Source organism: Chinchilla lanigera, unplaced genomic scaffold (assembly GCF_000276665.1).
Source record: "Chinchilla lanigera isolate Chin_1 unplaced genomic scaffold, ChiLan1.0 scaffold00057, whole genome shotgun sequence".
Classification (NCBI taxonomy): domain Eukaryota; kingdom Metazoa; phylum Chordata; class Mammalia; order Rodentia; family Chinchillidae; genus Chinchilla; species Chinchilla lanigera.
This window is the reverse complement of record NW_004955458.1, coordinates 14887679-14914354: the sequence shown is the minus strand read 5'-3', so window position 1 is coordinate 14914354 and position 26676 is coordinate 14887679. Positions and strand designations below refer to the sequence as shown.

Genomic DNA, 26676 nt, shown 5'->3' with positions numbered 1-26676 from the left:
AGAAGAAGAGGAAGAAGAAGAAGAAGAAGAAGAAGAAGAAGAAGAAGAAGAAGAAGAAGAAGAAGAAGAAGAAGAAGAAGAAATAATGTGATAATTTGCAGTGAGTTTCAAATAGCCAAGGAGCTGAGGGTCAATGAGGAAGAACAGTACATTCATTTCTACTGTGAGAGCTGGGGAGGGTTTGGCCAGGTAGAGAGAGATGTGGAAGGGGAGAAAAGGCAAAGACGTAGGAGTAGAATGAGGGTTTTGCAGCGCACACAACTTAGAATTCAGTGATTCACGGGGAGAGACTTGAGGCAGGATATCAACGTATGGGGAGGCAGGGGACACTGGGGCTGGGAGCCCTGACACACATCAGACTTTCTGGATTCCCATCCCAGCCACCCCTTATTCTCCTTACCAGCTTTGCAAACTTGGGCAGCTTACTTAACCTTTCTGTGCCTCACTTTCCTTGTCCACAAAGTTGGGGATAATAATGGTACTCAAGGATTAAAGAGGATTCTATGAGTCTTTAGATTAGTGTCTGGCATGTGCAAGCTTTTAATCACTGTTAATTGTTTTTATCTGTTGTGATGGAAATCTGGTGGAAAGACCCAGTTAAATGAACCCTCCTATTACTTTTGAGTTGCCATGTCACCTAAGAAATCTCTTGGTTATAAAGGAAGCCAGTTACAGTCTAAGTTGCTACTGAATTTGTGGAGGCCTGCGAGGGACTAGTTCATAGCAGAAAGAACGCTGAATGTGTAAAAGTCACTGGCTGGCTTGAGAGCTCGGGAGAGGAGCTTGGAGTTGGGGGTCGCCTGTCAGGGTGCTGTCAGATTCTGCTGACCAGAAAGTGGTAGCACGAACGCGAGAAGAGGCGTGATGGTCCAGCGCGGACCGAGAAGGGGCCGTTGCAATTACTCAGGGGTAGCACTGACCAAAGCCAAGGTCAGGACTGTGGCTATGAAAGAGAGGTGGGAAATCTGAGATGTCACAAGAAGATGTCCATGCCTCACGACCTCTGTCCCACCACTCAGTCTACCTCCTCCTAACTTCCCTTGCTTCTGACTCCTTCAGTCTGACCTCACTGTGGTCACGTGGAGTCACACCCTGGCTCACACAGTCAGACAGCTCCCCGTCCCCAGCCTCCCAGGACAATCTGTGCCGCTCCCTGGGTCTTCAAGGCTGCACTGCGGCAGTCTTGCTATCTCTTTCTCCTCTGTCAGGGCCTCTTGTTCTCATCACTCTGCAAAACTGTCATCCTTTGTTCCTTGGACACATGGACCTGCCTCGGACCTGCCAAAATCCTTTCGATTTCTGCTCAAATGTCGTCTTATTTGTGACAGTTTCCTCAACCACCCTTTAAAAGCTATCCCCCCTTCTCTGCCTTAGCAACCTCCCCCACAACCTGGCTTCCTCTTCATAGCCCTTGTCAGCCCATGGTCCCTACCACACAGCCTCATGCTGAAAGGCTGCCTAAAGAGTTGCTTGCGGACTAAAAGAGGGAAACTCAAAAGTCCCCCAGGACGTGGGAATGGCAAGAAGGTGAGGGCGGCCAAGTTAAGAGGACGGCAGCGGGGTGCACACACCCAGCCCTGCCGAAGTGGTGCAGCTCCCGGCTGCTATCGGCTCTCAGCACTGCCAGGGCTTGCGCCTGAAATCTTTTCAAGAGATGATAGAACTTTAGATTTTTACAAGGAAAGTTTTTAAAGACAGTTTAGGCTGAAGAAAACCTGTCTGAATACACACGACACCAAAATGTGAATAGCTGCTGTCTTTGACTGATAAAGTTTGAGGTTATCTTAATTTTTATTTTAACATTTAACTGCACATTCCAGAATTTCAATAGTAAGTATGACAGTACATTTGTAGTCAGATAAAGATTAATGCTACTTACTAAATACTTAATACTAATACTTAAGTTATTTTTAAAAGTGTTAAAATAAGGATCAAACAATAAATGCTACAGTAATTTTTTCTAGGTAGACATTAACATGTGCCTCGAATTTTATAGCTGTTTTCTAATTGAGTTTGCAATATATACTAACAATAATATATGCCAAGCCTCAACTTTACTAATTCTATTGACCACTAGGTTGGTGGTCAATATATTTAGGAATTGGTTTCACATCAGGATTATGAAAACAAATTGTTCCATAGTATTATCATCATTTTTGTTTAAGTATTTATACTAGAGCCCACAAGGCCCTCAGAATCAAAGTGCTCCAGATTCTGCTTACATGTTGGAGTTTGAAGCCGGCCTGGACTATATAGTGAGTTTTGGTCCATTCTGAACTACATAGTGAGATCCTGTCTCAAGAAAAAGAAGAAAGAGAAATCCCTACCCAGATAAAGTGTCCTGGATCTGAAGGTGATTATTCCATGGACAAACTTTTCAATATTAATAATACTTTGGATTTGTTGAGACCTTATTGCGTGCCAGGCACCAGGCTAATTCTAGCACACTTCACCCTTCCAACAACTCTGAGAGTTGAAAATGAACGCCAGCAGTACAAAGAAAGCCCCGGGATAGACAAGCATTGCAGACTAACTATACACAATTCTCTGTCTGTCTCTCTGTCTGTCTGTCTTCATCCCTACCCCCCATTTCATATCTGGGGGAAGCAAAAGGAAGGACGATGAAAAAGAAGGGAGGGGAAGAAAACAAATTTATGGAAATAGTATGGATGGGAACAAAGTGAGGAAGAGGGAGGAAGGTGATAAAGGGAAATAAGCACAGCATTGAGCAAGCTGATGTCATAACATGTCCGCTAAGAATCGTCATTTTGAATGTCAGACTTGCTCGGCGGTCTCTAAGCGGGCTGTCTTTGAGAAGGGCAGAGGGGTGTGGTGTGCCAGAACAAAGTCCCACTTCCTCACCCTGCCTGCAGCCAGCTGTGGCGACACACAGCCATCAGAGGCCCCTGCAACCCAGCTGCCTGCGGTGCTGCTGTGAAAACTGCATCAGGCGCAGATACTGGCGTCTTGTGCGGAGGGAGCCTAAAGTCACGCGTGCTCCGTGTGATTTCTGTGATGGATGTCAGAGGACCTTGGCCAGTGTCTTCTCAAATTCTTGCACGATCTATTCCTCCTCATTTCCAGGAGTTGGTTATGACACTGTGACTTTGCCCAATAGCATTTTTCCTATGACTAAAAAACCAAAAACAAACAACAAAAAAACCTATGGGAAGACCTGCTACCCAGACTTTGCTGCTTCCCCTGCAAAGATGAATACATTCTTTCAGAGAAAAAAGAGGGGAGATTATATTTGCAGGACCATGGTTATGAGACTACCATCTAAAAACCCAAGAACAGTGAACCATAGGCTGTGGACACATACTCCGCGCTGGGAAAGGCCCTTCCAGGCGGCCGCATGGACTCACCATCCCTGGGTGGACCGAAATGCGATTAGCAACCAGCCTAGCGCTCACTTACCAACAATTGTGTGACAGACCGCCAGCTGATAAGCAGCTCTCTTACTAGATAGGCTGACATCGGCACTGCAGTCATGCTGTCATTTCTGGGTTGTGTTTTGGGTATTGGTTTTTGGAGGGTTTGTTTGTTTATTTGGTTTTTGCCTAGGGATTGAAGCTAAGGCCACTCACTCACACTCCCAGCCCCTCAGCTGTGTTCTGAAATAGTTTTGTTTGCTTGCTTGTTTTCCCCACCCACCTGAAAACCAGGGTAGGAAAATACCTGCTTACCCTGATAATAAAATTGTTAAAAAAAATTTCTACTTCACTAAGAGAAAAAACCAGATTTCAGGCACTATTATGTGCACTGGCCCAGAAACTCATTTTTAAAATCTTCATGACCCCAAAGAAATCACAGACATCTCCCCTCACTTTTGCAGTTTCTGGTGGGGCCCAGATCCTATCTGTGTCAGTGACTCTAAATGTAGGATCTCCTACTGCCTTGGGCCATGCAGCAGCACAAGAAGACTTCGGACTGGGGCACCAAACTTGGATTCCTGCTCCAGCTTTTGAAAACACTTCAAAGGGTCCTGGGTTACATCGAAGGGAGAGCAGAAAAAACATTTCAATCAGAATTAATTTTAATCTCTAATTAAATGCCTTTTAGCATCTGGTTGAAATGAATGAAAATTCTGGTACAAAGTCAAAAAGCAAAGTGATTCTCTTGTCTCTCTTTTGATTGCCAGCTTCCCGCTGACCTATTTTCAAATTAGGCCTCCCGCACTTTCCCTCCCACCCACCTCTGCAGTGAACTCCAAGCCTCTTCCCTCCTCTGGCTCTCCTGTCCTTCCCAGGCTCTTCTCTGCCTCCTCGTCGATGGAGTCTGCACACTGCCTTGACCTTCTTTCTCTTCACTCTACCTCGTGGCTTCCCCGAACATCTTCAGAAGACAGACACCCAAACCTCCACCCAGGCTCTCTCACCAGTGTTCCAGTCCTGGCGTCCAAGAGGACCACTCAGCCAGCAGGGCTGGGACAGTACCAGTGTCTTCCCGCTGTTCCTGCTCAGTCACCACCGGGGCCCATGTCCATTCTCAGAGTAGTTATCCTAGGCAAAAGCAAGAGTTCCCCTGGGTATTTACTAGCCCAATGTTTCCTGAATCTAGTTTTCTTTTCTTTGCCTTTTAATAGATTCTTGTTAAGTCATTGTTATGGCTTGTATCTAGATGTCCCCAAAGCCTCGTGCAGTCATACATGGGGCTTTTGAGAGGTGGCTGAATCTAGGATGTGTGATGATGGGATTAAGGATGTGATGCTGGGATTAATGGTGGATGCTAGCATTAAGGGTGCCCACACTGGGCATGGGGTGGGCATCCTGGATGGAATATAAGGGACAGAAAAGGGGCTGCTGTTGTCACTTGCTGCTTGCTGGTGCTTCCCCTGTTGCTGTTGTTTGTCTTCGGATGCCTTCTGCTTGCTCTGCGATGCCCCCCTGCCGTGCCACCCTGCCTTGGAGCCAGCCGGCTGTGGACTGAAACCTCTACAAATCGTGAGCCAAATAAACCTTTCCTCCTTTATCTTTGGGTGTCAGATATTTTGTCTCCACAGCAAGAAAAGGAACTAAGAGTCACTAAGCTGCCCACGGTGGGCTCAAATTTATGATCCTCCCGTCTCAGCCTCCCAGAATGCTGGAATTACAGACATGCACCACCACACTTGACTTCTTATTCTGAGGTGCCATTCAACCCAGCTACTCTCCTTCTTATTCTGAAGCACTGGCTTTCTTCCCAGCATCCCCATTTCTGTCCCCAGATCTGCTGCTCTTCCCTCCTGGGTTTATTAAGGAAATTCTCCTTTCTTCTCAGTTCGTACATTGCTTAGCAGGGAAGGGAGCCACCCTGGGTCCAGATCACTTCTCCTTACTTTTTTGGTTTCTGCCTGGGTCTTTGTATTTGACCCAACCACAATTTCATTATAAACATTTCCTCTTTAAAATGATTAATGCAGATAAATTCTAATGGCTGCACAATGGCTCATTATGTGGATCTATCTCAGTTCCCTGACCCCCTTGTTAGTGGTGGGACTCACTTGGAGGTGGGCCCAATGGGAAGACATGAACAGTGATGGGAGGGAAGAGGGTGACAGGAATTTGGTGGGTACAGGGTCCTAGACAACAGATTCTAGAAATGGTTGCTTTCAGAGGCAGAAGTTTAAAATGAGCAGATGATACAAAAACTAGAGTTCCAATGATGTTAATAGCTCAGATGAGAAGCAGAACAGAGACACCTTCTCAGACATACACTACAGGGTCAGATGATCAAAGGAAAAGCAAGCCAGTGAAACCGGTAGATGGGGAGAGTGAGCCCACAGAAACTTTTTCGAGGTGCTAAGGATTGAATCTGGTGCCTTAGACCTCCCAGGCAAGTGCTCTACCACTAGGGTACAACTTTGGGGCCCGTAGTAACTTCTGAGCAAGGGCGCAATTTCTTTTTAAAATGAGATTTCCATTTCTGAGTAGATTTAAAAGAGCTGGCACTTCTGGATGTGGTGGTACACACCTATAATCCCAGAGACTCAGGAATCTGAGACAGGAAGATCAAAAGTTTGAGGCCATCCTGGGCATCACGTCACTCTTGTGTCCCATCCAACACCGAGGGCCTGTCCTGGGCTGGTGCAATTGCTTCATGGTTCCGACTGACAGGGACAGGAAATTTGACAGGGTATAAAAGTTGCCTTCACACTGCACAAGCTCTAAGGACTATCTTACAGGAGAGTGATGTTGCTTAGAGTGCCCTCAGCCCAGATGCCCACTTGTTGACATGTTGACTCTCACTGCTTTACTGCTCCTCCCCAAGGGGAAGAAGTCCCTGCCTTTCCTGACTGTGGCAACTCAGATAGAACCCTGGTTCTCTCTGCCCCCTCACTGTGATATATTTTCTTCTTATTTTTTATCAAAGTTCTGCCTGTAATTTGTTGAGAGTTATCAGGGAGAGACTTAGAGGCCAGATATAATTCAACTGTCTCACTTCATAGGGAAGAAATGCAAGACCAGAGAGATACGCACACATTCCATGATGACTGTTATGGCTTGTATCTACATGTTCCCCACAAAGCCTCCTGCAGTCATAGGTGGTGCTTTGCAGAGGTGGCTGGATCTAGGGTGTGTGATGATGGGATTAAGGATGTGATGCTGGGATTAATAGTGGGATGCTAGGATTAAGGGTGCCCACACTGGGTGTGGGTGCTACCCACCCGCAGGGCAGGTAGCCTGGATAGAATATAAGGGACAGAAAGGGAGCTGCTGCTTTGCTGCTTTGCTGCCTTCTGCCTACCATGAACTGTTTCTCTTCTGTGATGCCCTTCTGTCATGCTATCCTGCCATAGACCCAGCCAACTATGAACTGAAACCTCTACAAACTCTGAGCTACAATAAATGTTTTCTCCTTTACCTTTGTGTGTCTGATGTTTTGTCTCAGCAACAACAAAAGTATGACCTATTATTCATCGCAAAACTGAACTAGAAACCAGATTCCTGGATACATGTGAGTTGCTCACTCGTTTGTGGTATTATCTAGTCCATGCTGTGTCATAAAGCAAGAGTTTCTTAGATGTAACTTTGTGTTAGAATAAGCTCTAGGATGCATTGCATTAGACTGCAGTTATACCCAGTAGTAAATGGTGGTATGGGAATGTTCTGATATATTTCTTGCTGGAAGCAAAATTATTTAATCAGTTGACAGCTTTATCTTTCTCAAATAGAATTTCCAGTGTCATCTTCCATCAGTCTTCTGCTCACCTGACCTCCTCAAAGATTTCATTTTACAAAGAAGGAAGCTGAGGCATACAGAGGCAAAGGAAAGAATAAGACAATCTAGAAGCTAACTGAGGTTATAGTAGCCCGAAGTTTCCTCTAGGTAAAGTCTTGGCTTTAAGGCTTGCAGGAAGCACGAATTCTGAGGATTAATAGAATCAAGAAGAAATGGAAGCTGATGTCTCAGGATTTGATAAAGCAGAGAGAGTGGTGGATATGCATCAGCACATTTGGGTGCAACTATTCCTTCTGGGCAAAATATTCCAGACTGCTGGCTAAGTAGTTCAGTCCTCCGCTGGTAACTTCTGCACCCACAGAAGCTGGGTGTGGTAGAGTTCTAGAAGCCCTTCCATGTAGTACTTTCCTGTCCCAGGCATGTGCTAGACTCCCACAATATAAAAGCCTTGGTGATTAGTGGAAATTTTCACTTTATAATTTTGGCAGCTTTGTGTTGATTCACTATCTTTTGGTGCCAAAATTAACCTTTTCCTTTTGGAGAATTACTTCTCTCTCACTGAACACATTCTGGTAGAACTGTGAACCAAGATGGCTTGATTCCCCCAGCCAAGGGGAGGTGGTAGAACCCACATTAATCAAGATGTATGCTGCCTGGAGCCTGAATCTCATTCAGCATGAGACAAAAATCAAAGCTTACTTGTCCTAGTGGCAAACACTCTGCGTGCACTAATGCAGTTTTCCTTCTACGTGGACCCTGACATGGCATTTCCTTTGCTGGGCCTGGTTCTCCAATGTATTAAGCATTCTCCCATCACTGGCACAAGATACCAGCACATACAGATTAAAGGAGAGGTGTATTTTAGTTCATGGTTACTAGAAAATTCAGTTGGTTGTTGGCTGGCTCCAAGGCAGAAGTGGCACGGTGGAAGGCCTGGTGAAGATAGTGGCCGGGAAGCAGAGAGGGCAGAGAGGCAGGAGAGGTCAGAGGGCTCCCCTCCAGGCCCCGCCCCCGAGGCTCTGACCAGGCCCCGCCTCCTAACAGCACACTGAGCAACTGAACTCATCGGGGGATGATTCCACCGGTGAGTTCGGCACCCCGTGATCCAGTTGCCTTATAAACACACGAGACATCTGAGGGACATTTTAGATCAAAGCCGTAATATCCAGCCTTCTTTGGTTTTGCAAATTCTCCCATATCCTTCTAGTGCACTTCTTTTTGTTCAGCTTAGCCTGAACAGATCTCTGATTCTGACAAAACCAACAGACTTAATTGGACTGATGGACAGTCTCATCTGGGAATGCCAGCACCTGTTTCCATCAAAACTATACTAAGGAGCATGTCAAAAAACACTTGTTCGTCATGTACAGTGTGCCAGGTGATATGCTAGGCATGGACATCTGGTTTACCCAATTCCATCCTCATAAAAATACCCCAAGCTGAGAATTGTTATTTCATTTTGGATGAAAGTACCAAGTGTCTTAGTCTGTGCAGGTGACTATTGTAGAGTAGCAGACTTATAAAGAGCAGAATTTACTTCTTACAGTTCTGGAGCTTAGGAATCAAAGATTGAATCACCAAAAGATTTGGAGTCTGGTGAAGGCTGCTTTCTCTTTCATAGGTGATTCTGTTTCCGTCTCTTGGGGCTCTCTTATAGGGTACTAATTCTATTCATGATGATTCTGATCTCATGGTCTTATCACCCCCTAAAGGCTTCAGCTCCAAATGCCATCTGATTTCAAAACATGAATTTGGGGGTCATAAATATCCAGTCAGTTGCACCAATGGTAAGTAAATTGCTCAAAATCATACTTTGTAAGTAGCAAAAATGAAATTTGAACTCCTGTGCAATGATCTTTCAATAAGTCTTTTGGTCGCTTTTCCTTTTTCCCAATGATAATAATTCTGTTAAGAATCTAAAGTTATTCCATAAAGGTAAATTTGTTCTTCAGAATGATCAGGTATTTGGAAGATTTAGGAACACAAAAGTTATTCTCAGTCAGTATCACAGAAAACATGTATCTGAGCAATTATAGACTCTCAAAAGATTTATGGAGTTATACTGTTTCATGACCAGAGAGATTAATCAATTCAACTTTCTCATCTTGTAGATAAGAAAATAGAATCTGGCAGATTTCTGTGTTGTCAAGTATTGCTGAAATTACTATTTGCTGATAATGAGGTTTAGATCCAAACCAATTTAGCTTAGCCACAAGACAGGTGGGACTGTGTAAATTTATATAGCTCAATTAAAATCATGGGGCTGGAAGAGACCTCCAGGTCTCTTATAATAATATATCCATCTGCCTCTATCATGGTGCGTTTAAACAATATCAGCAGGTTGTCTTTTCTTTACAGCCTGTAAAGAAGGCAATTCAATCACTTCCTTTGTAGAGCATTAAGCACATTCACACTTCAATCTAATGACATTTTTACATGTAAATGTGGAGCACTTTATGTCTGTTCAAAAAACTAATATATTCTATTTAAAGATATTTAAAATTATTTGAAATTTAGAAGAAGCCTTAAAAGTAAGCTAGAAGGTTACTAGGAAACTGAAAGAGTTGTAATTAGTAACCTTAGGCATACTATCACAATCAGAAATAACATAAACCTTAGGCTGCAGGAGGAAGTAATCAGTGTGCAAATGGTAGAATGAAGGGAATGCTTTCTTCAACCTGAGGATAGTTACAGGGAGCTTCCATAATATACTATGAACTTGTTAGACTCATCTTGGGACCTTCTGCAATGAATTAAATGCAGCAAAGCTTGATTGAAAGTTTCTTGTATATGAGCTGCTAAGCTAAGAGCTTTGAAAATACAGTTGTCTCTGGTTATTTGTGGGGGATTAGTTCAAAAATCCATCATGGAAACAAAAATCTGGAGGTTCAAGTCTCTTCTATAAAAATATATTCGTGCACATCCTCCTGTGTACTTTATATCATCTCTGATTACTCATAATACCTAATGCAATGTAAATACTATGTAAATTGTTATTATGCTCTATTGTTTAGGGAATCAGGACAAGGAAAAAATGTAAACATTGGCACAGGTATTTTTTTCAAACATTTTCAATCCATAGCTGATGGGATCCCTTGATGCAGGACTCTCAGATACGGAGAGCTGACCGTAGAAAGACAACCATCTAGCTCCTGACTGCCGGGAGTGTGAAAGCCAGTTAGAGAGACACTGCAGGCACACAAACATGTCTAAAAGGCATCCAAAGGCAAATGCTATCAGATCTATGGAAATGCTCTCTAGGTAGGGCAAGGCTACCTGGCAGGGGGAATTAGGGGAAGCTTTGAGCTGCATTTTTAAGGTAGGAATATGATTCTGACAGGCAGAGATAGGAGAAAGGCCACATACCCAGAAAGCATCATGTGGAAAGAGGGTTAAAGAGGAGAAGCACAGGATCCCTGTTTAACTGCTCTATTTCTGGTCCCAAAGCTATTTGAGGGCTTGCAGTTTCTTCATTGTTGTGCTTATTTAAATCTTAACTATTCAGGACTTGTATAAAAATGGTTGTGTTGAAAGAGTGAGATTATCAGTATATTTATCCTCTTTCTTCTCTTATTTTTCACAGCAAATATATTACAGAAAATTTTCGTTTTTCTTAATTTTCCATTATTTAAAATGAAGCATATTTTTATTTTTAACTGACACATAGCAGTTGTGCATATTTATGGGGCAGTGTGACACTTCAATACATATATACAATGTGTAATGATCAAATCAGCATACTTAGTATATCTCTTACCTCAGAAAGTTATCATTTCTTTGTGTTGGGTACATTTAAAATCCTGTCTAAAATACTGTCAATGAGCTGTTTTGAAATATTCAGTTAATTATTTTCCACCATGGTTTTCCTTACTGTGCTACAGAACATTAGAAGTTATTTCTCCTAACTACACTCCTGTACCCATTAACCAGCCTCTCGCTCTTCCCCAGAAATTATTTTTTTAAAAAAGATATTGTGCATAGCTTCTGTTATGGTTTGTGTCTGGGTGTCCCCCCAAAGCCTCATGTGGTCATGGGGCAGGCTTTTACAGTTTGATTGATTATGGGTGTGAGAGCTGCACCCACCCTGGGGTGGATAGTTTGCATATGTAAGGGAGGAAGAGGCTGCTTGCCTCCATTCCTGGCTTTTGTGTGCTTGTTGCTTCTGCTGTGTTCTGCCGCCATGAGCTGTAGCTCTCTGCCATGTGCCACTCTGCCTTGTAACCTGCCAAGTATGGACTGAAACCTCCACAAACTGTAAGCGAAATAAACCTTTCCTTCCTTAATTTTGGGCATCAGGTATTTTGTCCCAGCAACGAGAGAAAAGTAACCAAGACAGCTTCCAAGTCCAACTCTAATTTTTGCTCCTCAACATTAATTTCTGACTAGCTGAGAATGTTAAATTTAAATTGGAAATGGTAATAGGAACTGATTTAAAGATATGTTTGAGTGTTGTTGTCTGTGCATAGGGTCTGTGCACAGTGACGGCCTAGAAGACAACATCTCAGTAGCTGTGAGGACACCCGGTACACAGATTTTGGTTTCTAAATACCGTTTTGTACCAAAATTGACCAAGGATCTTTGGGGAGGGAAACATAGCTTAGGGGAGTCTAGGACATCCCATAGTTCCAGAAAGAAAGGAAACCATCCAAGACTCATAGGGGCCTGCCAGGGAGTAGCCTGAAGGAGCTCCCACTCCCAAAGACTATATTTGGGTATAGAAAGGAAAAATGAGAGAAAGAGAGAGTGGAAGAGAGAGAAAGAAAGTGCCCAAGAAGAGAGAGAAAGAGGGGAGGGAGGGAGGAGGGAGGGAGAGAGGGAAGAGAAGAAGCAGCAGCTGGATGTGGCAGTGTCTGTCTGTAATCCCAGCTACTCAGGAGGGTAAGGAAGGAGAATTGCAGCTTTGAGGCCAGACTGGGCAATTTAGTAAGACCTTGTCTCAAAACTAAAGTCAGAAAAGGACTAGAGACGTAGCTCGCTGGTAGAGTGCTTGCCGAACATGAGCAAGGTCCTGGCTCAATCCCCAGTACACATGAAACAAAACAAAACAAGCGAAAAGAGAGCAACAGCTCCATACTCATGTTTTCCAGTTTTTGTTTCTATTAGTACGCGCTTGTGTTATGTATTGACTGCAGTCCTTGTGGGGAGTTGGTACGTGTACATAACAGATCTCGGTTCCCTCCCTCCTTCCCCTGGCCCTCCCATCTCTCGAGCCCCTGCCCATTTCAGGAAGATTCTACTTCCTATTAGATATCTTTTATGTTACTTTTTATATTTATACTTTGGGTTTCTCCGTGGGATATTTAAACTTGTGTGTTTGTTTTATTTCATTTATACTATGGTCTCCAGGTGCATCCATTTACCTTTGAATGACTCATACTCCCTTGTGTATAAATACCACATCTTCTTTATCCATTCAGCCATTCATGAGCATAGACGTTGCTTCTAAGATTTAGCTATTAGGAATTGTGCGGCTATAAACATGGGCAGGTAAGTATCATTATGATATGACGTCTTTAAACCTTTTGGGAAGATACCTAAACAGGGAATAGTTACGTCAAATGCAACTTGGAGATGTTTAGGTATCTTCCGAAAAGATTGAAGACATCATATCGTAATGATACTGACCTGCCCATGCTTACAGCAGCATAATTCCTAACAGCTAAATCTTAGAAGCAACTTCTATGCTCACGTTGCAGCCAACAGTGTAGAAGCTTCCTCCTGCTTCCTACCAATAGCCTCACTGGCATTCATTATTATTTGATTTCTTGAAGATGGTCATGCTTTCTGGAGTAAGATTTAACCTGTGTTGTTTTAATTTTCACTTCTTTAATGGCTTGTGATTCAACACTCATTTGGCTGTGACCCTTACCTCAACAATTGGCACATAAAGAAGTAAATATTAAACCTGTGTTCTTAGGAGGAAAGGTAGTTTTTTTCTGGTTGAGGAAGGATTTCCTTCCCAAAGTACTAGGCAGTAAGTATTCTGGGTTTTTCATCTGAACCTTATGAAATTGTTAAAATTCAACACACAGCATTTTGTATGATTCAGCCAAGTAGAGAAATGAAAAAATTGGAAAAAATATATCAACATTTTGCAATCCACACTGAACTGCTGAGGTAAGAACCCTCAGTGGGTGCTAAAGTAATTCTGTGAACGTGACTGGGGCGAAGAGACATCTCCTTTGTACCACAGCCTCTCCCCTCGAGCTGCTTCCTGATTCCAACCCTAAAAGCACACTTCCTAGATGTCCGCGGTGCAGTGTGGCTGCCATCATTTAACCAAGTGGTTCATGTTAGCTTCCTTGGTGTTGAGAAAACCTAACGTTTTGTTTTCCACAGCACGACCTTTGGGAGCGTTCCAGTCAAAAACGTTGAAGCTGTGTGTGTGTTGTTCTCCTGTTGCCCTGACACTTCCATGTGATGCTTTTTCTGGCTAGGCCCGCACCGCTGGAGATGTCCTTCCCAACTGTCACCATAAAACCTCCTTTGGGTTTGGCCAGTGTCAGGTGGGGGCACTCCAGCAGAAAACATGAGGGTGGAGGAGAGAGCGATGGCATTTATTTTCTACCACCTCACTCCCTGCTTGGTGGTGGCCGGGTTCCTTACACTCTGCACTCCGGTAGGGCACCGCTCCTCAGTGCCCCGGCTCCTGCACACTTCCCAGTGGCCCAGGTTGCTCAGGCCCGAGATGTTGTCTTTGCAAGACCCACCATCCCTGTGCTCCCCGTGCCTGGCCACGTGTCTGTGAACAATCCCTTCACTTAAACACTGAGGGGCCAGCTGCTTCTAGTCAGGACTCCGACTAATTCAACCTGAATCTGATCAAGCCTTGGTTTTAACAGGACATCAAAGCTAGAAAAACAAGTAGGACAATGTCCTGAGATAAAAATCAGACAAAATCTACTGTTTTTAAAGATCAACATTATGAAAAAAAAGGCAAAAATACCACAGTTCTTCTAAATTAAAATAAGTTTAAGAGATGTAACTGCTGAACATGATATCTGAATCTTGTTTTTTGGTTTTTTTTTTCGACTTTTTGAGACAGGGTCTCACTCTGCAGTTCAGGTTGGCCTTGAGCTCACTGTGTAGCCCAGGCTGGTCTCCAACTCGCAATGATCCTTTTGCCTCCGCCTCCCCAGTACTGGGATTACAGGCGTGTGCCACCACGCCCAGCTCATGAATCTTGTTTGTGAAAAACAGCTGTAGTTTTTTAGGGGGAGGGGATAACTGAGAAAAATTTAATACTAACTGGACTTTAGATGCTATTAGAGAATTATTATTTTAGATCTGATAACAGTATTATGATTCTAGACAAAAGTTCTTTTTAGGTGCGTACAGAGATAGTAAAGTTGAAATAGTACAATGACTGAATCTTCCTTTAACGTGTACAGCCAAAGACTTAGGTAACAATCCAGAATGTCAGCAAGAGTTAAATCTTGACGGCACTGTGGCGTTCACTGCATTATCTTTTCAACTCTTGCTATATGTTTGAAAATTTTCATACTAAAATGAAATGGTAGCCCGGGGATATGGCTCAGAGGCACAAGCACCTACCTGGCAAGCACTAAAGTCCTGAGTTTGATTCCCGGTACAAAAAAAAAAAAGATGAAATAGTAGAAAACATTAATAAAGAGAACAAAATTTTCTGACCTGCCTAGAAATGATCTCTCCTTCACCCAATGGCTGTAGCTTTTTTACCTGCACCGATCACTTGCTTCCTGTGTGCTCCACTCGTACTCGAGAGTACGTGCTTGAAAGCGGTGAGGCGGCCTCGGTGCTTCCTTTCATGGACCACAGAAGTTCATGTGCAAGGCCATTAAGGGTAACTCTTCCCGGCAAACGTGGGCCTGCGGGCCAGATTTCTACTTGTTTTCGTGAATGGAGGGGAAAAGATGTGTGTGAAGGCAGGTGGGATTCAGAGAGGGCCCGTTGGACACTGTCCTGAGTGAGCAGTCTGGAGGCCCTGCCTGGGAGAACCAACGAGCACAGCGGGCAGAGAGTCTCAGCCTGGGCCTTTCTGCAGCCTTGGAGAAGCGGCCTCCCGGCAAAGGCTCAGGCACGTTCCAACGTGGTCTACTCTGGTTGGGGAGAAAGCCAGGATTGGATTAAGCCTGAATGGAGAAAAATTAATTCCGAGTCAACTGGTTAATGAGATCTAGTCTTGTGTTTATCGAACTCAATTTAAACAGCATGTCAACTCATAAAAATGAATGTGTTCTCTTCCTGGCTAACATTTAATCCCTTTGAAATATGAATGTATTTATAGAAGAAATACTACCGAGTGGAAACACAGGGCGATCTTTATCCATTTGGTAGTACTTCAAAGAAGCCAGGTGTTTTGAACCACTTGAGTGAATGGAGGTCTAGATTCCACGAAAAATTACCTCTCAGAAAATTTCTGTTATTTTATTTTTGTGGAGAGGTTTGTTGCAGACACCTCAGCTATCAAAACTCACACGCCCTATAAGTGTGCTAGAACCGCCAGGGTGGGTGAGCACAGACAGAGAAGCTCTGAATCAACTGAGGAGTGTGTGTGTGTGTGTAAGACACACCCGCTGATTGCTCCCACAGAGACCCGTCTCCACCTTACTTCCAGCAAGGGGAACCTGGTCCTCCGGAATCAGGTGCTCGTACACCTCAGGGGCACCATCATCACCCTACCCTTTGCCAGTCTGTGTGAAACAGCATCAGGCCAAGAGGACAGGGATTGAAGGTGGTAGAGGAGGATCTCTTCTGTAATTCCAGAGGTCAGGAGGCTGAAGTTCAGGGCACCACTCTAGCGAGAGCAGGCAACTAGCGCCAGGAAGTGCGGAGGCCTACAGAAAAGGCCTACAGAAAAGTCTTCTCTGCTCTTGAAGAAAGATCAATCTGAGAAGCAGACCTTTGCCGTCCATAGACGTTGCTGTCTGAGGGCACAGCAGTGCCAGCTGGTAGCGTGTCCTCTGGTAACACAGCCCCTCTTTGCAGCTTGTACTTGTTTCCATCCCTGTGGTGTGACTTCTGCCACTACAGCTGATGTGTAGCGTCAGTAGCTTGACCACTGGCTGGCCAGATTCCTAAATGGGGAGCCCTTGGCTCTCGGGAGCCAAGCCCAGCCCAGCACTGACAGCTGAGGGCTGCGGTGTCCCTCTCGTGAAGACGGGTTGGCAGAGCGGAAAGAGGAAGGCTCCAGGTCTTTCATGACATGTTGAGCTGTGGAGTGAACTGACCTGGAGTCTTCCTACCTCCATATTTCTTGTTATAAAAGTGAATAAATGTTGTCATTGTTAAGAGGGGGTGGAGTGGGTGTTTGTGTGTGGCGGATCTGGACTTGATGGCAGCTATCCATGGGTTCCCACCTGGGGGAGCGGGAGGAAGACAGCAGGGGCCAAAGGGAACACTGCAAAGTGGAAATATCCAGCTGGTGTCAGGAAGGGGGGGTGGGGCAGGGAAAGGGAGGACCATCCGGGTTGAAAGCGGACTCTGGCCAGTAAGAGGGACAGGATGGTGGCTGGGGGCCAGCCGGCTGTGAGTGCCCTTGCCAAGGAGGCTGAAGTTCAGGGCACCACTCTAGTGAGAGCAGGCACCTAGCGCCAGGCAGGAAGCCAGGGAGAAGCCCAGGGCTATGGGGCACAGGGCCGTTGGGGGCAGAGAAGGGGAGGAAGAGGAAGTGCGGAGAGGCAGCAGTGTAATTCCAGAGGTCAGGACGACTCCCTCGGAAGGGGACGCTGGGGACAGGGCTCCCTGTGTTCCACAGGCAGAGTTAGAATCCGCCCTGATGCTGCTCAGCCGAGGCTGAATTTGGGGGTTTGTGGTAACTGCTGGAGATCGGGCTGAACAGTACGGAGGGAGCCAGAACTTCCCAAAGCAGCCTCAGCACACTCTCTGGTGCTGTTGTAGAATCACTCCTTGCTTTTCCTTCCCAGACCTTTGAAAGGAGCACTGGTCCCCTCGCCCAGCACCCTCACGCTGTTACGATCTCCGGGGTCCTGGGGGTCCTGAACTCACGGTGGAGCTGACGTTCGGCCCTGTGCAAAGGGCCCTGTCCCGCCTGGTGTGAGGAAACCCGTGTGCTTGCTTGTGGCGGGAGTAACTTCGTTCCTGTGGTGAAATCCCGCACGCAGCGCAATTCCTCCTATTACTCATTCACTCTGCTCCTTTATTTTCTTCTTCCAGCCATCTAGCAATGCATTCCTTGGCCTCTTCTCCCGTAGCCCTGTTGCATCCACCGAATGCTGCCTGGGCAGGGCCTTTCTAATTGGATTGTCTGGAGGAAGTAGGTTCAGGAAGAACTGATGTGTCAACAGATTCTCTGGGGATTTTCAGAGCGTTATTTTCCTCTCTGGCTTAGCTGGAGGCCAAAGGCCAGGAAACTCGGCTTCCTTTGCCCTCTGTGACGGCTGGGAGTCATGGCTAGTGAGTTGAATTTATCCAGTAGGCTGAGTTCTGTGACAGTGTCATTACTAGAGCATAATTAAGGATGGGATCAAATAGAAGAGCAAATTTTCAAGAGTGATGTTGTCCTTAGTTCATGCTGTTCCAGCCTAGGCAAGAAAGCGTGGCTTGTTTTACTAACACGTCCCAGTGTCGTGAGCTGCTCCAGAGAGTGAGCGCAAAGAAGGTTTCTCTGCAGTGCAAAAGCCGTGGTAAAGTCGAAAGTATCATAAAAATGGGAACTATGCGCAATTCAGTGATCGGGCAAGGGCTAGTTTTCTTTATGTGGGAAAGGCTTCCACAAATCAATAAGAAAAAGACCATAAGCCCCAATGGAAGATGTACAAAAAATAAAATCCATAGAAAAAAGAAGAAATGCTTCTTAAACATTGTGTCAGATGTCAGTGCTTACTAGAGAAATGGGTTTAATGCGGGAGGTAGGAATATATGAGAACTTACCAGCTGGGCTTACAGTGGCGGCCTGCAGTCAGGTGTGGAGAGTGCAAAAGCGCTGTCCGCACGCTGGAGATCCAAAGGACCCATTGGAGGCCTGGAGCTCACTGCGGTGTCCCATGTGAGTCCTGTCAGGAGGCCGAAGGATCTGCACCAAAAGCCAGGAGACAACATCCAAGGGGCAGGTGAAGACTGGAGCTCCGCGGAAGAGACAGAAGCGAGCCGTGCTTCCTTCTTCATTTCCCTTAGATTCCATTCAGGCTACAAGCCCATTGGCTGGTGCCACTCACACCCAGGTGGAGTCTTCTGCCTTCAGTAAACCCCTTCAGGCACACCCGGAGCTATGCTGATCCAGTTTAGTTGGGGGCTTCTTACTGAGGCTAACACAATCATTTAGCTGTCACAGACCTATTAAAAGCTAGCTTCATAATAAGGTAAATAGAAATTAAATTGATACAGGCCAGGTGTGGTGGTGCACGCCTGTAACCCCAGCACTCAGGAGGCTGAGGCAGGAGGATCCCTGCGAGTTTGAGGCCAGTCTAGGCTACACAATGAGTTCAAGGCCAGCCTGAACTACATAGTGAGACCTTGTCTCAAAAAGCAAAAACAAAAGCAGAAATTAAATTGGTACAATCATCCGTTCGTCATGTATTAGACTGGCAGTGTTAAAAAAATTAACAATAATCTCTTGGCAAAAGTGTGAAGAGAAGCTGAGTAGGCGGAGGTATACATCTGTCATCCCAGTTGCTCAGGAGGCTGAGGCAGGAGAATTGTAAGTTCAAGGCCAGCCTGGGTGATTTAGTGAAACTTTTATCTCAAAATAAAGAAAAAAAAAAGGGATGGGAAGTTCACCCAGGGGGTTAGTGCCCCTGGGTCCAGTCTCAGTGCTATAAAAAAACCAAACCAAAGCAACAAACAAAAAGTGAAGAGAGAGCTGTTCTCATACATTCCTAATGGGAAAATAAATTTGTATACTCATATGTTATTTGGAAATAGCCTTCGGCTCTATGATTACCTTTATGCTTCAATTTGTTAAACCAGCTCTAGGAATTTATTCTATAACTTATTCACATGCATAGAGAATAGTGTGCACATCACATTACATGTTGCAGCCCGGTCTATAAAAGTAGAAGAGTGGAAATAATCTAAATATTTAGCAGTAAGGAGTTAGTTAAGGAAGTCGTGCATATCCCTGCAGTGGAACACGGTCAGGCATAAGAGAGGAGGGTACTGTTTATGTACACACACTGATGTGGCCATGACTGATCTGCTCGCGGAATGTGAGCAGTAGCTTTGCGTCACATTGGCTGTGGGACACAAGATTGCTCCACGGTCTTCTTCTACAGGGTAGAATCCAGAGCAGCACAGTTTTGACCACAGAGATGAAGACAAGATCGTGAGGATGGCAATGAAATGGGGAGGAATGAACACAAGGAACAGAGCGGCCTGCTCACCTAGAACACCCACCTGCTGTTACAGGAGAGGGAAACGAACTCTGATCTTTAAAATATTCCATTACTGTTGAGTCTCCTTGTTTTGACAGCCTTGCCTTATCATAACCCAGCCAGGTCTCTTTATGTTGCAAGTTTTAGAATCCTCCTGTGATTTAGGTGGAGTTTGTCTCCCAAGGCTTTATCTGGTGGAAGCTTTGTCCTCAGTGTGGTAACAAGGGAGGTGGAGGAACCCTTAAGAGGTGGAGGCCAGTGAGAGACTGCTGCATCACCGGAGAGTGTAAGCTCAGATGGGATTAGCGTAGTTCTCATGGGACCCAGCAGCTCTCTAGCTTTCTGTCCTAACATGTGATCTCTCTCTCATGCTCTTTCACTGTGACATCATCTACCATGAGTTCCTTGCCAGAGCTGAGCCAATGGTATTATCATTCCTTTGAGTGTCCAAGACTGTGAGCTAAGTAAACCTCTGTTGCTTGTAAGTTACCCAGTCTCAGGTATTTCATCACAGTAACAAAAGGGGATTTAATACAAATACCCAACTCAGACTAGTCAAATTAATAAATGGTATTGCTTGGCTCACATAGAAGGGGAATTTTAAGGATTAGAGGAAAGTTTGCGGTTAAGTCAGTATCTCATGACTTCATCAATTAATCTATTTCTCCCTCTTATTTTGCTCTGTTTTTTGTGAAGTCAGCTTTACCCTAAGGCTGTTTGCCCTAAAAATGGCAAAGTGGTTATGGGAATTCCAGACTCACACCCCTTTCAGGACAGACAGAGGAAGAGAGAAGGAGGGAGAGGAAGGAGAGATTGCACAAACGAGCTCCTTTCCAGTGCCCCCAGGAAACTTCTTATTTGGTCCAGTTTGGGTCACATCTAATCTCTGAACCAGAAAATGGACTTAAACTGGTCAGGTTAAACCCAAGCCACTGGTCCTACTCCTAGCACTGGGGCAGGTCAGTTCTATGTAACGTAGGAGCTGGAAAGGATGTTGGAGGAGTATACCACGTCTACTGCAGGGATGTAGTGATTGGCCTAAAGATGGAATGGGTGAGATAACGTACAGAGAGTGCCTAGCACAATGCTGACCCACAGTGTGTAGTCCACCACTGTCAGTTTCCTCCTCCTCCCTAGATCTAGCTAGCTGTGCTGCAAAGAGGCCCAGGGGAGAGAGGATTTCTCCTTTTGGTGTTTCAAGACTGTAAGACAGGGTTGCAAATTCACCTCTCAGCTTCAAGACTCTGTCACCATAGCAGTGGCTGGGAGTGGCCGGTGGAGGGTACCACCACCTCACACTTAGTTCCCAGGAGAATGAATGGAAGGAGGCTTGGGTCCCACCTTTTCGAAGACTTGCTTCCTCAATCATAGGTGCTCGCTGGTCCCCACACTTTTAAGGAGCCAGGTCTGCGAGCGCACAGGGGCTGCTGCCCAGTCATCTTTCTTTGCCCTGCGAGCTCCAACAGGATGGAGTTGGCAGATGTGTCTGGGTCAGGTTCACGGCTTTCCTGCCTCCGTTCCCTTGCTCAAGGCTGTGTAGCACAAGAAAAGACTGTGGGCTGAGCCCAGGACCTCACTTTATCCTCACTGAATGTGATCCTGTGAAATTTCCTTTTGCTTGAGTTTCCTCATCTGTACAAATGGGCCTCGACTCTGGTTCTACCAACTACTTACAGCTGCTTGAGTCTCAAAGAAGGGGTGTGTCTGGAAGCACCTCGTAAGTAAAAGATAAACTTTCCCTAAAAGGGGTTGGCTGACATGAGAGGGGGATACTTTGCTGGTGGAGACGTTTCTCGCTGCTAAGGGTCACCTGCCTGGGACTGGAGAAATGAGATGGACTGAGAGGAACAGAGCAAGTGAGATGCTTTCTCTTGACAGTGAGAGGCTCACACTAGGTTTAACGAGCAATTCTGTATCGATTATCTAGGTGTGCTTATTACAGGTATTGTATGTTAGCTAATTTAATCCTTTTAATAGCACTATTCAATACTAGTGTGCTGGTTTACGGATAAGGAAAGTGAGTCAGAGTGGGTGAGTGACTGGACCAGTGCCACACTTAGGAAGTGGCAGACCAGGATTTGAAGGTTAGATCTGTTTAGCCACCAAGGAAAGTGAGGCCATCAGTTGATTCTGGCAAAAAGAAGTGCCCACCCAGGGTACTGTACCAGGTGGACTAGCTTGTAGGACAAGGAGACATTCATCCAGGGGCTCCTAAGAACTCTTTCATTTGCCTATCCATCCATCTAATCCATACACATTTACTGAGCATCTCACATGTGATAGAAAACTGTGCTACATTTGGAATGAAACAATAAATAAAACAAAGCCCCTGAAGGGTTCAGGAAGTATCAGTGTGGCAGAGTAGCTTGTCAGACAGCTCGTTCATCCTCAGTTCAATCCTGTTAGGAAAATTGCTCCTATTGCTTGGCCGCTATTAAGGTTTTAAACATTATTGTTCTACAGAAATGATCTGCTTACTCTGCCTCCTACAAGAGAATGGCTTACGTCCATAATAACTGAGGATCACATACCCAGTGATTTCATTTCAGAGGCAACTGCAGAATGGTTTTGAAATGATAATAATTGCCTATTGCTCTTGGGATTATCTTATTGTCTAGCAATGGTTATGAAGATAGTAGGGTTTTAACAGGCCAATCAGTCAAGGTGACAGAAGGAAATAATTTTTATTTTTATCTGAATGACTCTCAAAGTGAGTGTCTAATTCAGATCTTAGAAAGATCTGAAAGAACCTCCGTGGAACTGAGCTATAGAGCAATATAGAAAGCTAAAGGTGTGGATCCATGGAAGTGGGGTGTTGTGCGCTTTCAGGAGATGGGATGGTGAGACTCATTAAAACAGCCACCAAATTATTGTTTTGCATCTTAATTCAAAGACGCTGTGCCTCTTTTCTTTCCTGAGTATTGTGCAAACAGACATCCCAGTCTGAAAAAATTCTGCAATTTTATCCACACCAGTGCCATCTGATGGAAGTTTCTCTAGAGAGGGGAATCACACAGTGTTAAGCACTGACTGTGGACCAGTTACACTGGCCATTTAACATTCACTGCAACTTTCTCAGTTGTGTTATTACAAGGCTCTTTCCCTAACTCAAATGCATTGATTTATTCAACGCATGTATTTTTAAAGATCCCACTCTGTGCTGGGTGCTGGGATATAGCAGTGAACAACCTACAAACATCCCTTTCCCGCAGAGCTTTTGTTTTTGTGAGTGGAGAGCAAACTAAACGAAGACCGTACGTGAGGCTTTGGAAAGTGGTGCTACAGTGATAGTGACGGGGTGAGAGAAATAGGAGCGGTAGGCTGGGGGGCTGGAGAGACTTCGTGAATCAGTGTATGAGCCATCTATTGCTGAACAACACAAGTCATTCCAGAACTTAATGGTTTTAAAACAACAGACTTTTAATTACCTCACAGTTTCTTCGGGCCAGGAATCCAGGTAGAACTTAGCTCATATCTCTGCTTCGGGCCTCTCAAAAAGTTGCATTCGCTGTGGAACAGCTGCCAGGATTCTGCTCATGAAAGGCTCTTGGACCAAGAAGACTCCGTTCTTTGCTGGCTGTGGGCGGGGCACCTTCCTCAGTCCCTTAGCTCATGAATCTCTCCATGTGACCACTCATAATATGGCGGTTGGTCTCCCTCCGAGTGAGCAAGCTCGTGGGAGAACGAGTGTGCCCAAGATGGAAGTCATAGTGTTTTTGTAATCTGATCCCCGGAAGGAGGGTTCCTCGTGGCTGCCTAACTATATTTGCTAGAAGCGAGTCACTGAATCACATACTCAAGAGTTCGCGATCACTCGAGGGTGTGAGTACCAGGAGGCAGAGGTCGTCGGATGCTGTACCGCCTGAGCCAGCAGGCCTGATTAATGTGAGAGATGGCATCTGAAGAGAACCCTAAAGGAGGGAGGAGAGGGTGCGTGACTGCCTGGGGGGAGAGCCCTGTGTGTGGAGGAAATAGCTAATGCAAAAGCGAGGAGGGTCCAACCCAGGATGAGGTCAGAGAGGCGGCCTTGGGTTAAACAGAGTTTTGTGCGGGCTGTTGTGGGGATTTTGGATTTTAATTTCAGTGAGGTGGGAAGACTTCCGGCAGAAGGGTACCGTGACATGTGTTTTAAGAGAATCACTGTGGCTGTCCTGTGGAGAACGGGCTGGGAGAGTGAACACCAGCAGAAACCACGGAACAAGTTGGGAGGCGGCTGCACTCATCCAGCGGAGTGACGACCGTGCTTAGACTATGGTGACAGAAGCGGAAGTGGGGGAACAGATGGGATTTTGGAATTACTGCCTAGTAAAACTGACAGGGTTTGCTGATTTTTTTGCGAGAGTATCTCATGTGCAACTAAGGCTCGTCTTGAGCTGGGCTATGTCATCCAGATTGGCCTTGAGTTGTGAGTGATCTTCCTGCCTCAGCCTCCCGAGTGCTGCGATTACTGGTGCCTGCACCCCCACCTGCTTTTGCTAATGGTTTAGATGTAGACTGTAAAGAAAGGAAGGGGTCGGTAATGACACTTGGGGGTCTGGATTTAGCAACGGGGAAAACAGCTCTGTGTTACTAATCTGGGAAATACTGATGGAAGAGAAAGTCTTGAGGGGAGACGTATTAACCAGGGCATCTGAACACATTCACATGCACCTATTAGACACCAGAGCAGAGATGTTTGGTTGTCATAGGCTGCCCTAGTCCAGAGCTCTGCAGTGTGGGGTGGGCCGTAAATACAAATTTGTAAATTTATAGGGTTAAGAGGGTGTTTAAAACTGATGGCATAGGTGGAAATATGGAAGGAGCGATGGTAGGTTGAAAGTCTGCGCCCTGAAACCCAGGGGCGCTCTAAGGTCTAGATATCAGGAAAACAGACCAGGGTGGGAGACCAAGAAGCAGCAGCTGGAAAGGGAGAAGTGTAACGGAGAGGTTAGTGCCTGGAGGTGAAGGTGTTCCCAGCGGGAGAGAGGGGTCAGCTGAGTCAGATGCTGGCAGCTGGTTAAGCAAGACCTATGAGGACTGAAAACGGGCTTCTGGTTTGAGAACAAAGAGGCCGTTGGGGGCCTTGATGAGAGCTGTTTCCGTGGAGGGAGAGACTGAAAAAAAACAACCGGAGAAGGTGAGAACCGAGGCTCTTGGGAATCAGTGCTGTCTTCTGACAACTAGTCCCTAAACTGCCGGTGACAACTTACCTGTGGTTCTTACTAGAAGTGTGATTTGGGGAGCTCCACTCTAGGTTTCTTCGGGTGGAACCTCATTACCTTTATCTTTGACAAGTCCCACAAATGATATCAGACACATTAAATTTGAGACCCAATATCCTGCCCCAGGCATTTCATCCTACATCTGTTCAAGCCGCTGTTTCTCTTCTCTCTCTCTCACGGTTTAGTTCTGAAATGTCCCCGCAAAGCTTTGCCTTGAAGACTTGGTCCCCAACTGAGAAGTGTGCGGAGATGGTGTGTTTGGGAGGAGATTCTACCATGAGGGATTAATCCACAGGTGAGTGTGTAGCTTAGGGGGTTTTGGGAGCTAGTAGGGACTTCAGAAGGCAGGCCGACCTGGAGAAAGCTCACTGGGGGTGTGCTCTGTCTGCAGCCCCTTCTTCTCTCTCTGCTTCCTGACTACCATGAGGTGAGGAGCTTTGCTCTACCACACTCCCCTCACCACAGGCCCAGAGGGGGCAGGCCAGGTCCTCACGGTCTGAAACCGCTGCCACCATGAGTCAAACATAAACCTTTCCTCTTTCAAGTGGGTTTTCTCAGACTCTTACGGCAGTGCAGCGCTAACACGTTATGTAAACCAAATGTCCTGAAGATATTCCTTTATATTCATTGTGTCTTATTTCCTCAAATTTTAAAGAAAATCCGGACAAAGAAATTCTACAGCCCCAAGGAACTGCAGTAGGTAAGCGAATCTCCATTCCCTAAGGGCTTCTAGGAACCTCACAAAATTCAACCTTCTCAGAATCAGCACGTTGCCTCCTGAGGGTGCTGGAAACAGACGTGAGGCCTCCAGTACTTTTTGGCTGCTGAAGCGCTGAATTAACGGCGCCTGTTCACTGGAAAGATGGAGACACTGCCCTCGACGGGCATCTTTGGGGCAGGGGCACTGGAGCAGGGCTGGCCCTGTTCAGCAGTGTCTGCAGATCACTCCTTTCTGGCCTGAGACTTCGGTGGAAGAACTGATACGATTCCAAAAGGACAGTGTGGGAGGAAGAGATGTGGTAGAATTTTAAAGTCGTTTTTCCCTGATGGGATTTGGCAAGAAAGCGTTCCTTCCCCCCGTCTCATTTTCTTTCCTTGTAACCCCATTCCAAGGTCTGCCACCTTGTTCCCGTGTTTCCTTCTGCTGGCTTTTCCACGCCTTCTCACAAGATGCATTTTAGCCCTCTGATCATTTATTGTACCTTGCAAACTCCGGGACCTTGATGGCAGTTTTGGTCCCAGAAGGGAGTGGGAGGATAGAGGACGTCCTTCCTGGACCTCTTCTCGGTCCAGTGGAGTTTGTATTTGTAATCCCAGGGGAAAGTTATTGGAATCCCAATAAATTAACTCCAATCTACCACTTCCCCTGAACCCATGGCGAGAATAAAGACACTAAGGCATATTTGCAGTTGAGGGGAGCCAAGGGGTCCTAAGTCCAGCTAGGATGATAGCCAACTGGAACAAAGGCCTCTACCCAGGGCTGAACCGGGTTTTATTAATTCGTGAAGAGGGACCATGGCTTAGGGATGAGTGAGAGTGATAATGGTGGGAAGTACGTGAGTGCTGAGACCTGGGCCGGGCAGGAGGCCTGAGATCACTCCTGCAACAGGCAGAGGGAGAGTGAGATGCAGGAAGAATGATCTGAGTATCTCATACTTAGGGGCTGGTGCTTCAGCTCTGATGCATGACCTTCATGCCCTGAGTTGTCATGGCCTCTTTCTCGAGGCTCCAGCCCAGCCAACAGCGTGGTGTCACTCAGCCTAGGTCATGCAGAAGAGCTGGGAGCTGTGGTGCGGGGCACCACTGATCTGTCGCGTTGCTTCAAGGACTACACTTCAGTGCCTCAGCTGGACCCACTTGCACTGCTTAAAGCCAATTGAGAGGATGAAGAAATATCCAGCCAGCTCTGTACATATCAGTACATGGAAATAGGGCCAGGTTTAGCCAAAATGGAGCCAAATGCTCTTCTTTCAAGAAGAGCTGTCCTGGTGGTCGTCCACAGG

At 45.8% G+C, this 26676-nt stretch overlaps 1 long non-coding RNA gene across 4 annotated transcripts in view; it reads left to right on the top strand.

The window, feature by feature from the left end:
* Positions 1-26039, top strand: part of LOC102004900 — an 89074-nt gene extending 63035 nt beyond the window's left edge. For all 4 annotated transcript variants that reach the window (XR_001236481.1, XR_001236480.1, XR_263000.2 and 1 more), the window contains exons 3-4: positions 24859-24968; positions 25329-26039. This is a non-coding gene — a long non-coding RNA (uncharacterized LOC102004900). The remainder of the gene's footprint in view (positions 1-24858; positions 24969-25328) is intronic.
* Positions 26040-26676: the final 637 nt, after the last annotated feature.